This window comes from Myotis lucifugus, unplaced genomic scaffold (genome assembly GCF_000147115.1).
Source record: "Myotis lucifugus unplaced genomic scaffold, Myoluc2.0 scaffold_6, whole genome shotgun sequence".
In the NCBI taxonomy this organism is placed as follows: Eukaryota; Metazoa; Chordata; class Mammalia; order Chiroptera; family Vespertilionidae; genus Myotis; species Myotis lucifugus.
Window position 1 is genome coordinate 7,980,790 of NW_005871054.1, and position 18,322 is coordinate 7,999,111.

Sequence of the window (18,322 nt, forward strand, 5' to 3'; positions counted from 1 at the left end):
GCAAGTGTGATGGGTTCTGGAGTGGCAACTTCCTGGATGTGGTAGTTTCCAGTCCACAGCAGCTTCCTGATGCTGGCAGGGGAGGCACGGTTTTAAAACCAGCAGCTTCTCCGTTCAGCACGTTCCCTGACTGCAGAAGAATCCGTAGCTTCCTTGGTGGCCCAAGGAAGTGAGAGTCGATCCTGAAACATTAGCCTCAAAGTGTTCTCCACCCCGGCTGCACATTAGAATCACCAGGGGAGCTTACTGACTGTACACATACACATGCCCAGTATGTGAATGCAATATGTGAATTCCACAATCATTGTTCTTAAAAGCAACCTAGATGCTGTGATGCGAAGCTGAAGTTAAGAACCACTGATCCAGAAACTCTTTCATTAGTCTTCACAACCACTTCATAATCCAACCCGTCTAATACCCAATGTTAAATCCATGTCTGTTTAAATGTCTAAAATGGATTATTTTTTCTGTAACTGAAGCTTAGCCAATGCCTGGGGGCAAAATCTTCACAATCAGAGTAAACCAAAGTTTAAACAGAATGGAAGTTCAAATATGCCATCTCCTGCTGTCAATAAGGAGCATTAACATTGTCAGTGCTTACAAAGAGAAGAAATAAAGATTATAAGAAAGAACAAGCTAAAAACGGTACTAAAACTAAGCCTAGAGTTTTGAAAAATAAGTTTTTGCCAGGAGACTATAGCATAATGGCTTAGGTAACATATATTTTGTAAATCAGTTATAGCCTGCTTATTTATATTTATTGTTTAGTGCTTTGCAGCTATAATGTTTTATTTGGAAAAAGAATTGCTGATATAATAACATTAAAAATAATGCCCTGTTTAAATGAACCATAATTTCTAGTCGACTGCTGCCACCTACCAACTATCCCAAGGCAAGGCAGGTCATGTGAATATTACTATACCAATCTTCCAGCACAGTCAGTACTACTTAAGTTTTCTCTCATTTCAGTGTCATACTTCAAACATACTTTTAGGTGCATGCTAAACCCTTAAATGCTAAGCAGTTTAAGTGTTAGGGGTCTTTACTCAACAGATCACTTAAATATGATATTATCTTGATCATCAATTACTATTAGATATGGATGTTATAGGAAATGCAAACTTACAAGAAAATTCATTCAGTAAATGTTGATTGAACTCCTACTATATAGTAGGCATTATGGGTTACAATATACTTATCTACTACAGCCTTTAAAATTAGAGCTTTGTTTTCAGTTTTTATTGATATTTTAAGGAGAGAGGAGGGGAGAAGGGGAGAGGGAGAGAAAAACATCGACTGGCTGCTTCCTGCACACCCACTACAGGGGATTAAGCCTGCAACCCCAGGCATGTGTCCTGACAGGGAATCCAAACGGGGACCTCTCAGTGCATGGGCCAGTACTCCACCAACTGAGCCACACTGGCCAGGGCAAAATTAGCCTTCTTCAAAGGTCATGTGTTTCAGAGATAGCTTGTTCTATAAATAAAATGATGATTGCCATAGTGAGAGTGACTCAGTTGGTTGAGCCCATGCACCTAGAGGTCACGAGATCAATTCCCAGTCTGGGCACATGCTGGGAACCATTTTGCCAACAGGCAGAGAAAGTTTGCCTGAGAATAACGACAACAGGGAGGAGAGCCAGCTGAAAAAGAAAAGTCAAGTGCTGATGACATTGTTTGAGAGCCTGGATCTAGCCGTTCCTGAAAGCAGGCACTCTCCCTGGACTTTTCTGTTCCATGGCCCATATATTCTTTTTTTTTTTTTTGCTTAAATCGGCTGAAATTGGGTTTCTATCATGGCAATAAAAGAGCTCTGATAAATGCAGAATTATATCAAGAGGCCTCCTGAACTAAAAATGGTAATAAAACTAAGCCTAGAGCTAGCTGCCTGCAACCATATCTCCCTCCTTAGAAAAAGCTTGTCTGCAATAGAATAAGAATAGCACATTCTCTGACATCAATTGAATTCCTGAATCAAATCAACCCTGAGGCCAGCCTCCAGATGAATAAGACAATAAGTCCCATATTTTGCTTAAGCTGGCTTGTATTAAATCTCTGGCATGTAACTAAGAGTCCTCTCTTAGTTGTATTTGTCCTAACAGGAATGAGATATCAAGTTCCCTAAAATAAAAAATAATAATATCCAGTATTACTGATGTTGTGCCAAAATGGGGACTCTCACACATTGCTGGTATTTGGATACAAACATTTTGTAAAGCACTTTGACTGTAGATCTCAAAAGCCTTAAAAATTACTTGGAGGAGGGAAAGAAGGATAAATAAATAGAACACAGGGGGTGTTTAGGGCCAGATAGCTATAATGGTGAATACACAGTATTCACATAGCCCTCTGGCCACATAGCTCCCTGATGTGGTGAGCACTATGTTACTCTGGAGTTACCTTGCCCTGGAAGGTCGCCCTTTTCAGGAGATAACTTCCAAGAAGGCTTAGGCCCAAGTACCTTGCACTCCTTAAAAATCCTCAAGAGCCCCCTAGGATCTACAGAGTCCAAGCTTCTTGGCATGGTATTTAAGGCTTCCATGATGTGGTTTAAATACTGTTCCAGACACATTTCCCATTCATTAGGACTATTTTTTACATTTTGAAAACACTAGTCTGTTCCTCCATCATTGTTCAAAAAATAGTCCCTTATGAATAGGTTGAGGCTGGAATGGTCAAATCCAACCACAGTTTCATATATCATTCCTGACATAGACCAAAAATAGAAAGCAAGTTAAAATGTGACATGGTTTGTACAATTGGTAGAGTGGAAAAAATGAGGATCTCTCTATGTAATACAAGAGACATACTTCTGTGACTAGCACAGGGGTTCTAACACTGACCCCATAAAGAGTGCTGTAGACCAATTCCAGCATGTCATAATTTCAAGAGTTTCATCAAAAGGTTGATGAAACTTGGGGACTCAACAGGGTTGAGTCACACATGTAGTCACCTGTTGGGAATGGCTAAAGGCCTTTCCCCAAACCTGAATAGGAAACTGATTATGGCTGCCAGACAGTTAAAGGGCATCTTAATCTACATGTTAGTGCCTCCTACTGGCCAAACACCTGAACAGTCATAGGCTAATTCCCCCAAACTGACAATGCTTCTGTACCCTTTGCAACCTTACCCTTTGAAGTGTATTATCTCCACCTTGCCTTAGGACAAATCTATACTAATAATAGCCTAGGTGGCGTCACGCCCTCACGTCGTCACAAGATGGCCATCACAATATGGCTGCGCACACAGTGGAGGTGAGGCCTGGTGGCCTCTCTGCGCAGTGAGGCCTGGGGGTCCTGCAGCTCTGTGTGGCATGGAGGAGGCTGGTCCCGGCGTCTCTGCCACCTCACGTGGAAAAGGTGGGTCGCGGCAGGAGAGAACAGTTGTGAGCAATCAGGCCAGAAAGGGAGGGCAGTTGTGGGTGGTCAGGCCGGCAGGGGAGGGCAGTTGTGGGCATTCAGGCTGGTAGGGGAGGGAAGTTGGGGGGGGTGGGGGGACGGACCAGGCCGGCAGGGAAGCAGTTAGGCTTCAATCAGGTCAGCAAGGGAGCAGTTAGGGGGCGATCAGGCTGGCAAGCAGGCAGGAAAGCAGTTAGGAGTCAGCGGTCCTGGATTGTGAGAGGGATGTCTGACTGCTGGTTTAGACCAGCAGTTGGACATCCCCCAAGGGTCCCAGATTAGAGAGGGCAAAGGCCAGGCTGAGGGACACCCCCACCCCCATGATGAATTTCATGCACCAGGCCTCTAGTTGTGTTAATAAAAGCAAGGGTCCTAGACAAGGAGGTAGTCTTCATTTCCTTTAGCTGAAGGTCCTCTGACCCCCAATGCCTTTCAAAATTATATCTCGTCTCCGGACTCTTTATTAGTCTCTGGATTCCTATGTCATCTACACACAGCCTTTTCCAGATTCCTGAACCCTTCTTGATGCTGGGACAAGAACCCCGGCAAAGAGGAAACCAAAGGGTAATTTTTGGCTCTACAGTGCACTGAATCTGGAAAGCCATGTTCATGTAAGTGGTCATTTAAATTGTTTTACAGTTTTAGAATAAACTCTTAGGCAAATCACAGAAGACTAAATTGTGATTACAGAAAAGAGTATGTTATCCACCTAGAACACTTAAAACAAAAGTTGCCGCTGACAAAGATTGGGAAGTAAAAGGGGAGAAGAGAAGGTGAAGGGGACCAACTGAGCACAAATGTCCTCAACAAGAGATGCTCTCTTGGTTGGTGGGACAGCAGACAGAGGTTCAAGGACATTGTCTGAAATCAAAGAGGCGACTGGAAGAGGAAGCAGAGATTCGTGACAAAACTATCTTGGGAGGAAGGAGGCAGAGCAAGATGGCTAAATGTGCAACCATCATGTTATCTAAATCAAGAAACAACACAGTTAGAGATTTCAAGTTAATCACAAAAAGATCTAAAAACAGAAACTGTTAAAGTAGTTTCCTCTGGAGAGTAAGTTAAAAAGACACCATGAGGAAGCAATCAGTCAAATCTAGAATATGGGACATCCCACAAGACAACTGACCTAATTTCTCTAACTAATCAATGGCATGGGATGGGGGTGAGGGCGTGGGGGGAGTGAGTTAGAGAGTAAATAACACTTAGGAGAGAAAACAACTGAATTCAATGTGGAAACTTTATTTGGGATCTTTATTAGAACAATTTTGAAACATTCAGAAAATTTTGATCATGAACTGGATATAAGATGATATAAGAAAATTCATTTTGATTTATAGGGAACTCATACAACTTAACAAAAGGAAGATAAACAATCCAATCAAAAAATGGGCAAAGGACCTAAATAGACACTTTTCAAAAGAGGACATTCAGAAAGCCAAGAGACATATGAAAACATGCTCAAAGTCACTAATCATCCGAGAGATGCAAATCAAAACAACAATGAGATACCATCTCACACCTGTCAGAATGGCTATCATCAACAAATCAACAAACGACAAGTGCTGGAGAGGATGTGGAGAAAAGGGAACACTTGTGCACTGCTGGTGGGAATGCAGACTGGTGCAGCCACTATGGAAGACAGTATGGAGTTTCCTCAAAAAGTTAAAAATGGAACTCCCATTTGACCCAGTGATCCCACTTCTAGGAATATATCCCAAGAAACCAGAAACACCAATCAGAAAGGATATGTGCATCCCTATGTTCATAGCAGCACAATTTACCATAGCGAAGATCTGGAAACAGCCTAAGTGCCCATCAGCAGATGAATGGATTAGAAAACTGTGGTACATCTACACAATGGAATACTATGCTGCTGTAAAAAAGAAGGAATTCTTACCATTTGCAACAGCATGGATGGAACTGGAGAGCATTATGCTAAGTGAAATAAGCCAGTCAATGAAAGAAAAATACCACATGATCTCACTCATTTATAGATAATAAAGACCATTATAAACTGATGAACAAAAATAGATACAGAGGCAGAGCAGCATTGAACAGACTGTCAAACTACAGCGGGAAGGCCGGGGAGGGTTGGGGGGCGGGAGAGGGGATAAGAGATCAACCAAAGGACTTGTATGCATGCATATAAGCATAACCAATGGACACAAGACACTGGAGGGGTAGTGGAGGCTGGGGGAATGTCAAGGGGGGGAGGAAACATATGTAATACTCTTTGTAATACTTTAAGCAAAAAAAAAATTCATTTTGATATAATAATAGCATGGAAGTTAGATTTTAAAATATCTTTTGCAGTTAAGTATTTCTAGGTAAACTAGCATAACGTCTGGGATTTGTTTTTAAAATACTGAAATGCCAACCCTTCCTAACCCCGGAATGTAGGGGGATAGAGAAACAGGGCTGGCCAAATGTTGATAACTGTGGGAGCTGGGTTCATGGGGTTCACTGGACCCTTCTCTCCACTTTCATGTATGCTTGAAAACTTCCAAAATAATATGCTGTCTTGTTTTTATTTTATTTTTTTAAGCAGGTTCCTCTGAGGAGTGAGATAGAGTGGGGTGCAAGAGTGCCAGGAAGATTATTTTACATTTTTTATTTACTGAATGAATATTTATTGAGTCCCCGCAATGTGTGAGGCACTGTGACCTAGTGGAGTTCACATTCCAGTCAGGGGAAAGAAAAAATAAACCATGGACATGATAAATAAGTTTTAATGTGTTAGAAGTTAATACGTGCTTTGAGGGAAGAAGAAAGCAGGGTAAGCAGGCGCAGGAGTGAGGCCAAGGTCACAGTTTTAAATAGCATGGTGTCTGGGAAGGGCTCGTTGAAAATGTGACATTTGAACAAAGACTTGAAGGAGATTATAAACCCTTCTGAATTGTTGCTTGTAAATTATGTCCATGGATTACTTTGATAAAAGAATTTTTAAAAAGTAAATTAAATTAAATCTCCTTCTTCCTCACTCCTCCTCCTCTCCCTATCAAAATCCCTCTTTCTTCTTGGGGCCGACTTCAAATAACCATTCACGAAGTCTTTTCATCCACAGCTAGAATCTACTGCTCTTTTGTGTTCTCCTGTCCATTGCTAGTGACTCTAACAGGTATATCTTCCACCTAATATGGCTCTTTATAGCATTGCTAAGCATCTTCACTTTCATTATTTTATTTATACCTTACAGTAATTTTAAGTGGTTTTTTATTTCAATATTATTATTATTCCACCTTATTACGTGAGAAAACGAAGGCTCTGAAAAAATAAGTGATCTTCACCAGATTAACCAGATACAGACAACATCCAAATTCTAGACCACATCTTCTGAAGACATTACTCCTCTGCCTCACTCCACTATCTCTCCATAATTAGTTGTTTCTAAGAGTCATTTCATGTTAAAATTATATTTGAATCAAAGTAATATTGCACATGATAGTAAATCAGGTAGTTCAGAAAAATCTTAGCAGGAAATACACATCTCCAACTAATCAATCCCCAGTCTCTATACCAGGACACCCTTTTTCATCATTTCTAGTTTTAATTCTGGTGGTTATCTGTGTAACTTCAGATAATATTTTCACATTGTTATATAGTGATCTGATCACCTTTAGATATTATCTGCTGATTTTCTACCATAAAAGGGAAGGATTTAGCTATTTGAATTGACCTAATGTCTGAAGTTAGGTTCCTCAGGACACTGACTCTGAGGCAAAGACTTGCGTGCAGGAGGCTTTGGGAACAACCCTGGAACAGTGAAAGCCCAGGGTTGAGCTGTGGGAGGAGTTGACCTGGTGTGCACTTGACACAGCCGCCTCAGCCCACCCTAGAAGCTCTGGGCTGGGAGAGCCCTCCACAGTTGTCCTGAAATGAAACAAGGGTTTCTGGGCCTTTATACCTTACCATCAGCCAGGTATATGCAAGCTGAGGAACAAAATTAGGCAAAGTCAGCTGAGAACAATTCCAGAAAAAGGACTTAGAGGTAAGCTGTCAGCAGCCAGTACTTCTGGCAATTGGAGAATGAACATTTTGTTCCTGAAGTGAGCAGAGTAGAGCATTCTTTGAAAAAATAAACAAAATTGGCCAACCTCTAGCCAGACTCACTACGAAAAAAGAGAGAAGCCTCAAATAAATAAAATCAGAAATGAAGGAGGAGAAGTTGTAATGAACACCAAAGAAATACAAAGGGTTATACAAAAATACTGGGAAAGGCTAAACGTCACCAAATTGAATAACCTAGGAGAAATGGACAAATTCCTAGATGCATACACCCTTCCTACACTGAACCATGAAGAATTGGAAACCCTAAATAAACTCATCACTAGTAATGAAATTGAAACAATAATCAAAAACCTCCCCCAAAACAAAAGTCCAGAACCAGATGGCTTCACTGGTGAATACTACCAAATATTCAAAGATGACTTAATACCAATCACTCTCAACCTCTTCCAAAAAATTGAAGAGGAAGGAATGCTTCCTAACTCATTTTATGAGGCCAACATTACCCTGATACAAAAAACAGGCAAGGACATCACAAAAAAAGAAAATTATACATCAATATCTTTGATGAGCATAGATGCAAAAATCCTAAACAAAATATGAGCAAATTGGCCCTCGTGGGTTTGGCTCAGTGGTTGGAGCCTTGGTCCATGAACCTTAGGGTCCCAAGTTCGATTACGGTCAAGGGCACATACCTCTGTTGCAGGCTCGATCCCAGAGCAAAAGGCAACCAATCAATGTGTCTCTCTCACATCAAAGTTTCTCTCTCTATCTCTCCCCCTTACTTCCACTCTGTCTAAAAATCAATGGGGAATATATCCTCAGCTGAGGATTAACTAACTAAATAAAATTTTTTAAAAATTCCATAGTCCTCATTTAAAAATTGGAACATTCATCTACATAATCACAATATTATATCTTTAAAAATTGACATAAATTTAATAGTGTCATCTAATATAGTGTCCATATTTAAATGTTCCCAACGAGGGATTCTCTGAGCACCAGCCTCCAGGGTCCTTTGTGGTTCTGGCTGGACTCAACTGGGAGGAAGAGGGCAGTGCAAGACAAGCGACTGATGGTGTGATGACGCCCCAGAAACTGGAGCCCATTTTTGCTGATTCTTAAAGTATTCCTTTCCTAATAAGTAATATTATTAAATGGTTAAGAATAATCAAAATTCGTGGTTAAATGATGTGCTTTTTACTTGCAGTTTTAGCATACCTATAAGAAGAAAATCAAGCCTAAATTATTTTTAAGAGATAAAACAAATCATAATTTTTGGATCTAATCATTACACAGGCAGTCCTTAATGGATATATTCTCCAGGCTCTTAAGGATGCTGGCATATAAACCATTCTAGTATTTTTACATTTGGGGATCCTAATTCATCAGGTCCACCTTACACCTAGAATGTAGAATTTATTTTTTATTTTTAGTTTCTTAAAGGTGGTTTTGTCCAGACTCCAGAAGTTTATGAGACCATATTGTGCCCCCTTTTGGGGGGCGGGGGGGAAGGGGTCTACAGTTATCGGCAGGACCCTGGAGCCTCATGTCAGCTTCTTGTGGAGAAAGTCATTCTCCATGACATGTGTTTGATTCTTTTCATTCTCCTGGAGTCACCACTACTCCTTCCTACCACTCTGTTTACTACTGACCATTCCACCAATGGCTGTTCTCTATACACTTAGGACTTTCCATTTCTCTTGAAAGTAACAACCCACTGAGACTTGCCCAGTTGAACATTCTGGGTCAGCTGTGGGATTTACAATCTTTATGGCTCACAAATAAATGTAATTGAACAAAGAAAGCAGGTGTCCTGCCATCAGAACTTCAAACATAATGGAGAAGGAAGATAATGCATCAGCTGCACATGGCTTGCCATTGCTGTGGTCTCTGTCTGGGAAGCTAATGCACTCATTGATTAGTTAATGCATTCATTGATTAGTCGTAAAGAGAGGCATCATTCTCAAATTGATCCCTGGCTTGTGGTGGCAGACTAACATTTGCTTTAGCTGCAATAACCATAGGAACAGATCCTGTTGCTGGGAAGGCATGGGCAGTGGTTGCCTTGACAACACAGCATGGGAGCTTCTAGTTCCCTCCATAATTTCCTTGGGAAGATAGTGATTACTTATCAGTCCTCCATAGGAACTAGGTTTTGCCTACAAGATGAGGATTGTTAACCCATAACTCAATTACTGAAAGTGTGTCAGTACCAGGAAATTTCATCTAGATTCAGATGACAAACTATATAAAACAAGCTTGAAGACATGAAAGGCCAGCTTGATGCACTGGTCATGGGAATCGTAGGAAGGACTCAGCGAGGCCCAGGGAACCTGGAAATGGACTCAGTGGCCTTTGAGGCTGTGACTGTGAACTTCACCCTGGAGGAGTGAGTTCTACTGGGTCCTTCCCAGAAGAAACTCTAGAGCAGTGGTTCTCAACCTTCCTAATGCCTCGATCCTTTAATACAGTTCCTCATGTTGTGGTGACCCCCAATTTCATTGTTACAAATTGAACATAATTAAAGCACAGTGATTAATCACAAAAACAATATGTAATTATATACGTGTTTCTGATGGTCTTAGGTGACCCCTGTGAAAGGGTCGTTCGACCCCCAAAGGGGTTGCGACCCACAGGTTGAGAACCGCTGCTCTAGAGATGTGATGCGGGAACACTTCAGGAACCTGGCCTCAACAGAAGTCATATGATAGAGAGGCTGTGAAGCGGAAAAGGCTATCAATGTGGAGAAAACTGCAGCCTTGTTTCAGATCTCAATCTGAAGAAGAAAACTTCCTGGAGTAAAACCATGGGAATACAGCGTGTGTGGAAAAGTCTTCATGCATCATTCACCCCATCCAAGGCACACCAGCTGTCACACTGGACACAGTATCAGAAATATGGAGAGAAGCCATATAAATGCAACGTATGTGGCAGAGCCTTGGTTTATCTCCAGTGTTTTGAAAATCATGAAAGAAATCACAATGGAGAGAAAACATAAATGTAAGGAATATGGGAAAGCTTTCATGTGAATCCAAACCCTTCAGATACACAAGATAGCACATACTGCAAATGGTCCTTATAAACGTAAGGTGTGGGGGAAATCTTTAGTGGTTGGTCACGGGTTCCATTCCCAGTCAAGGGCACTTGTGTCTCAGTTGCGGGTTCCCCAGCCCCAGTAGAGACGAGTGTGGGAGGCAACCAATCCATGTCTCTCTCTCACGTTAATGTTTCTCTCTCTCTCCCTCCCTCTTTCTCTCCCGCCCCCCCCCCCCACATCCCTCCTTTCCATTCACTCTAAAAATCAATGGAAAAAATATCCTCTGGTGAGGATTAAAAAAAAAAAAAGATTTAAAGTATCATTGTTCAAAAAATTTTGAAATGTCCTGAAATCTTAAAATCACATATGAAATGTGACAAAATTTTCCAAATTGACAAATCCGCACGATTTGCATGGCATTACAAGCATACTGTAAAACTAAAATAAACTTTTTTAAGTTATCAAAATAAAACAAATTTTGATCAACCATGGGAGGGGAAACACTGGATTCTCTACAATAATACAAAATCTCTCTAATGCTACTTTCTTATGAAGAGGACATCAAAGAAAATGCATCCCAAAAAGTAGGAGGAAAGAACTATAAAAATGTGATAGGCAGGTAATAAACAAAAAAAATATTGCTGATTTGGGGATATTTGTGACATTTTTCAGCTTTTCAAAATTCATGGTTTGGTATGATTTCTCATTCTAACGAAATATTCACATTTAAACTTAATTTTGCATTTGTAATCTTGTGTTCTTTTTCATAAAGAGAACTCTCAAAATTGTATAAGGTTTAAGCCACTCTATATCTAAACCTGGTCAGATTTCAAGGGTTTTTTGATGGGACTCACTTGACAGAGGCTCAACAATATCACCAAAGACTTCTTTTCTTTCCTTTTCTCTGACATCTATGGTGAGAGCATCATCCTAATGCTGGCTTCCTCATTGTCACAAAATGACTGCAGCAGTTTCAACGCTCATCCAGAAGATCAGTGACACCTGGCTTTCTATTGTTCTCTCAGAACAATTAAAAACCTTTGTAAACAGACGCGCCTAGTGATTAGCCTAAATCGGTCTGAGTCACTAGTTGGTTTAGTTTTGGATTACCTAAACAACTCACTGTGTCGAGGTGATGGAATTACTGGAATGGGGCCAGTCTCCACCCAGAACCTCCTGGCTGTGGGTAGTGAAGGTAAACCCCCTGGCTGGGGAGACAAACCACAATGTCCAGTGGAAGATATGAGAAGGGTGAGATGGTTATTCATTTATTCAAAACCATCTCCCTAGAACACACATGGGCCCAATTCTATGTCAAGTATCAGAAATCAGGAAGCAGAGATTGAATAAGAACTAGATACTTTCCATCTCTTTCTAACTGGGCCAGGCTCTTCATTTCATTTTTATTTTTTTTAAATATATTTTATTGATTTTTTACAGAGGAAGGGAGAGGGATAGAGAGTTAGAAACATCGATGAGAGAAACATCAATCAGCTGCCTCCTGCACACTCCCCACTGGGGATGTGCCGCAACCAAGGTACATGCCCTTGACCAGAATCGAACCCGGGACCCTTGAGTCTGCAGGCCGATGCTCTCTCCACTGAGCCAAACTGGTTAGGGCCAGGCTCTTCATTTTAGAAGACCATTTTGGGTTTGAGATATTTTATTCTAACACTGCAAAATGAATTTAGAATCTACAATAAATTCCACTTTTAAGTCTCCATTTATTCAGTAAATATTTAACACATGCCTACTGCCTACTCATCATGAAGTGGAATACAAAATTTAGTTTCTGACATCATGAGTTAAAAAGCTTGTCAAGATGTCTTAAGTGAAAAATTAAAATGATAAAATGTTTAAATAGCTAAAATAAGTAATATCTGTTCAAGAGGACAATGGAAGAGATGCTCCAAGATAATACAGATGAGTTGTACAGGTAATAAAGCTGCAGGAGTTTAAAATAATTTCATATCTACACTAATAAAAGAGAAACATGGAAATTGGTGTCACTCCACTACATCCACCAGCCAATCAGAGCGACTATGCAAATTTACCCAACAAAGATGGCAGTTAATTTACATACAAGGCGCAAAGACTGAAGGCTCCAGCGGGAGTGAAGACAAAAGACTGAAGACTGAAGACTGAAGACTGAAGAGGCTTGGCTTCTCTGCTGCGGCCGGAGGGGAGAAGCCTAGCCTCAAGGCTTGGCTTCTCCGCTGCAGCCAGACCAAAGGCCTGGGTCCCGGGTGTCGGAGGAAAACCGGTGCTGGCAGCCAGGGGAAGGAAGGCCTATTGCGCGAATCTTCATGCAACGGGCTTCTAGTATATATATAATTACATGTTTCTATTATATACTAGAGGCCCAGTGCATGACATTCGTGCACTGGGGGGAGGGAGGGCTCAGCCCAGCCTGCACCCTCTCCCAGTCCGGGACCCCTCAGGGATGTCTGACTGCTGGCTTAGACCCCTCGAGGATGTCCAACTGCCGACTTAGGCCCACTCCCTTAGTGCTGCCTCGGAGGTGGGAGAGGGTCCCACTACCACCGCTGCACTCGCCAGCAACGCTCCCCCTGTGGGAGCGCACTGACCACCAGGGGGCAGCATTGAGCGTCTGCCCCCTGGTGGTCAGTGCGAGTCATAGTGATCGGTCATTCCACAGTTCAGTCGATTTGCATATTAGGGTTTTATTACATAGGATAATATAAATACATATTTATATGGAAGCTATTACTTCTCACTGAGAAAGTAAATGGCTGGCATTGTCCTAAAGTGTATACTTCAGCGGTTCTCAACCTGTGGGTCACAACCCCTTTGGCGGTTGAACGACCCTTTCACACGGGTCGCCTAAGACCATCCTGCATATCAGATATTTACATTATGATTCATAACAGTAGCAACATTACAGTTATGAAGTAGCAACGAAAATAATTTTATGGTTGGGTCACAACATGAGGAACTGTATTTAAAGGGCCAGAAGGTTGAGAACCACTGGTATACTTGAACTTCCACTTTCAGTCCGGACTTGCTAACAATGATTACCTCCAATCTGGGTGATAAATAGGAAACAGATACAATTATGCACTTTGGCCCATAGTGTTATTTTCAGTACTCAGTTCTCTTGTAGGACAACCAACTTCCCTGTGTCACAGATGAGACAGAAAGCAGAAGAGATGCTACTGAAGTAGGCTGAGTGGGGGGGAGGGGGGGAAGGTCATTTGTTGAACACAGTCCTAGTCTGTATGTCATGACCTTGTCTCTTAGTCTCTAGAGAAAGTGAAGTGGTACACTGTAAAGAATATTAGCCCAGGAGCCAGAAGACTTGGTTTCTCTTCCTAATCTGCTTCTACTTTATCTGACACCTTGGGATACCTGTCACTCTTCCTTCACAAGCCATTTATCTATATAGTTACCACTTCTCTGCTCAGAAGCCTTTTTTCCTTGTATTGGCTGGTTTTGCCCTTTGTTGATAACTATTTGCCCCTCCGGCAGCCTCACCGCAATATTCCATGCACTGAGAATTGTTAACCTCTGTCACTAGGTCTACATTTAGCCTTTGGATTCATTCATTGCACAAATATTTTTTGAGCATCTATTATGTGCCAGGCACAGAGTTTCAGATAAAATGTTGAACAAGGCCTCCTGGTGCTTACCACAGGCTGTGTTCGTACACTGACTGTACAGAAATAGGAGGCAGAGTAAACTTACCCCATATACACCTCAGCTCAGGCTCTTTGCCTGGTCTGTATTGTGAACGGGGAGACATTGAGAAAATAAAAATAAATAAATAAATAAAATGTTGAACAAAAAACATGTTTGCCCTCATGGAGCATTCACAGAGGAGGTTATAGTGGGAAGGGGGAGTCATAAATACAGGCCTTTTGTCCTCTAAATTCCTAGGTGAGTTAAGTTAGCTTAGGTGATTCTAGGACTTTCGAAACTCTAAAAGTCTCTTATTCTGCTTTGACTTTGTTCTATTTTGTGGAAGTGTGTCTTAAATTTTAACAAAATAGAAAACCAGAATATAAGTGTATTAAAAATAACTCGAAGTGAGGATAGGTTGTATTAGTTTTGTATACGAAGAAAAGCATACTATTATAACCCTGATTTATATATGTATATGTGTGTGTGTGTTTAATACAATTAAATACTGTTTTATTTCCAAATAACACTTAACTAGAAGACCCTAAAAACCTAGATTCAGGTTCAGAGTTCAACAGAAATCATTTATAGAAATAATTCGATCTTTATGCTCACAGAGGTAAAACTATTAAGACAACTTTCAGGACTCAGTATAGGCAACTGCTAAGTCTATCTTTTTCACGCTCCAGGGAACCCATATTTGACCACTCACTGTGTGCCACCTGGACTCCAGCCCTACCAGGTGCCTGCTGTGCCCTCTTTCCCTCCCTCCCTTACCCATCTCCAGGCCCACCAGTTCTTCACACTCCCTTCTCCAATATACTTTGCTCCTTTTTCCCGCTGGTTGTAGAAAATGAAATTAAACTTAGAACTTCCAACTGAGTTTCTACATGAAAATCTACCACCCTTCTAACTAGCTAATATTTTCTGTATTCAATGTCTGAAAAAAAGCCATTTTTGATCTTTTTAGTACATTGCTGACTGGATAGATTATTTAGACAGAGCATGGGACCGAGTGTCAGGAGACCTGGCTTCTAGTCCTGTCTCTACCATTGGCTAGCAGTGTGACCTTCCTTGAGCCTCTCAACCTCTCTAAGCCACCTTTCTGCAATCTGCAAAATAAGGGAATCAGACCAGATATATTATTTTTTATTGCTAATTACACAAGTGATAAGAGCCTATATTCTTCATATCAATGTTTTATATAATTCAGATACGTTTAAAGTCCTCTTTGAACTTCCCCTATTTCCTCAACCCTAGTTCCCTTTTCATCTCCCCATTATTATCTCTTTGGCAAATCCTCTTCAGAACTCTTTTACACTTACATAAGTTCCCTACAAAGTTTAATATCTTACATATAGAAAACTAAGCAGCCTTTGTGTAAAGAAACTAGAGGTTAACTTGTGTTCAAATGTATGATTTTCCATATGGGAACATTTTCATTTCTGGGCCTTAGTGAATATTTAAGAAGGAATGTTAACTCTAAATTCAAAACACTTTTTAAAATGCAAAACCCACAAGATCTGCTATGAGGAACTCACAAAATATAAATGTTAATAAAAAGGAGAAATGTCAACATGAATGACATTTTAAAACCTTCAGTTTTGTAAAGAGTTCAGGAAAAAGGAATTTGCTAGAGGTAAATATGTCTTTTTATTATTAGAAATTATTCTTATCACCCCCATTTTTAACTCTATGATAGCCTAATTAGTCTATCAGGTACACACTGTTCTATTTATATGAAATGTCAAGAGAACTGCATTTTTGGCAAATTAACAATGCCATTTCCTAAACTTATCCAATCTCTGAGAAAATGGGAAGAATACCCCTTTGGATGGTTAATTTCATGTGTCAACTTGGCTGGTCAAACATTATTCTGAATGTTTCTGTGAGGGTGTTTTTGGATGAGATATTAAGATGTCAGCCCGGCCAGTGTGGCTTAGTGGTTGAGCATCAACCCATGAACCAGGAGGTTACAGTTCGATTCCTGATTAGGGCACGTGCCCAGGTTGTGGCCTCAATCCCCAGTGTGGGGCGTGCAGGAGGCAGCCGATAGATGGTTCTCTCTCATCATTGATGTTTTTACCTCTCTCTCCCTTTCCCTTCCTCTCTGAAATCAATAAAAATATAAATTTTAAAAACTATTAGCCTAGACAGTTTTGCTGAGGGATAGAGTGTCGGCCTGCGGGCGGAAGGGTCCCAGGTTCAATTCTGGTCAAGGGCAACTACCTCGGTTGCAGGTTCCTCCCCAGCCTGGGCCCTGGTTAGGCCTGTGTAAGAAGCAACCAATTGCTGTGTTTCTCTCACATTGATTTCTCTCTGTCTTTCCCTCTCTCTTCCACTCTCTCTGAAAATCAATGGAAAAATATCCTCAGGTAAGGATTTAAAAATAAAACAAAACACTATTAAATACCACATTTCTTTTCTGTATTTTAAGTATTTTGTAGATATTTTGACAAGGTTGAACAAATTACTCCTGATCCCTAGTGTGTGTCTTCTATCAACATTTGATTAATTTTTCTCACTAACTCAACTGTTTTCTTCCACAAAATAAAACAATAACAAAAACCTCTTTAATTAGAAATATATTTCTACCTAATAAAACTGGCCAGATTTGCTTTAAAAATACATGGCCATATTTTATGCTCTCTTTACATATTATAAATAATGTTTTACACCAATAAGAATATTTAAAATAAAATTTCATTACGTCACCTAACATGGCTATTCCAATAAATGCATGTTCCAGCAGCCTCTTTCTCAAATAGTAAGGTTACTTATTGTGTTAACTACAACTAAATAAAATTTTAGTTAGGATACTTTGGGCACATGTAATAGAAAACCATGAGTGCTACCTTTATACAAAACAAAAAGAGAGGATTTATTATAAGGACACAGACATCTCATAGAACCCAATGCAAGAATTCAACCAAGCCCCAGAAAAGAACTGGAAGTAAAAACTAAAAAAGTCACCAGAGGAGAACCAAGATGGTGGCGTAAGGTATAGACCTGTGCGTGCTGCCTCCCACAACAACATTGAAACTACCAACTATAAGACAAACAGCTATCATTCAGAACCATGGGAAAGCTGGCCCAGTGGAAGTTCTACAACTGGAAGGAAAGAAAGAAGAGCATTGAGACTGAGTAGGATGTGCAGAGGCACCAAGAGCAGAGGTATGGAGGCGCGCGCCAGGCGGGCTGCAACTGGATGTGCGGTTTTTTCAATCGGAAGGGGTTACAAACTCTCGAATCCATTGAGCTTGTTTGGGGCAGGATTCTGAGGTCCCAGACCCCTACGGCGAGAGGCAGGATGGCCTTGCAGCCGGTAGGGAGTGAGGGTGGCTTTCTCATGGAGCTGCTCGCCGGCACTCGGGGACAAGGAGACGCGGAGTCGCAGAGAGGCGAGGAGTCGTGGAAATGCCATTGCTGTTTGCTCTGCCCTGGTGATTCCCTGAGATCCCACCCTACTCAATTTACATCCCCACCCAAGCTGTGCCAGTGGCACAAAAGGAACCACCTGCGCTTTTGCAGCTTAACCCAACAAACTGCAGATTTCAACTCCTCGAATCCATAAGGGACACGCTCAAGAAGCAGAATCAGATTTGGAGGAAGCTGGAGCTGGACCCGGCAGGGCTGGCAACATGGAACCGCTGTACCAGCAAACGCACAAGCAGGTCCACCAGATCCAGTCTCACATGGGATGCCGGGAGACGGCAGACAAGCAGTCTGTGCACTTAGTAGAAAACGAAATCCAAGCAAGCATACCAGATATTCAGCCAGCAAGAACGCCTGGAGATTTTGTCCAGCAAGGAGCCACCCAACAAAAGACAGAATGCCAAACTTCGTGTTGACCAGTTAAAGTATGATGTCCAGCACCTGCAGACTGCTCTCAGAAACTTCCAGCATCGGCGATACGCAAGGGAGCAGCAGGAGAGATAGCGAGAGGAGCTTCTGACTAGCACCTTCACCCCCAACGTGGGGTGCGGCGCCCCCTGCGAGGCTTTGACGGCCCCTGCGAGGCTGCGACGGACCTTGTGAGGCTGCGTGAGGCTACGACGGCCCCTGCAAGGCGCCGAAAGCCCCTGTGAGGCTGCGATGGCCCCTGGGAAGCCGGAGGAACTACACGGGCCACCCAGATGGCTTCGTCGACGGCCCGTGAACCAGTGCGCAGCCCCAAGCACAACTATCACCTGAAGGCGAGAGGGCGAGAGCAGCTGTAGTGTTGCTTTCTCTCACTT

The 18,322-nt window shown here is 41.6% G+C and overlaps 1 protein-coding gene and 1 non-coding gene across 5 annotated transcripts in view; one reads left to right on the forward strand and one right to left on the reverse strand.

Moving 5' to 3' along the window:
• The window catches only part of ACYP2 (acylphosphatase 2), a 155,195-nt gene that overhangs the window by 99,625 nt on the left and 37,248 nt on the right, over nt 1–18,322 (reverse strand). The window lies entirely within an intron of this gene.
• Nucleotides 14,079–14,210, forward strand: LOC111824235. Its single transcript, XR_002827305.1, has one exon. It is a non-coding gene; the product is annotated as a small nucleolar RNA SNORA51 (small nucleolar RNA).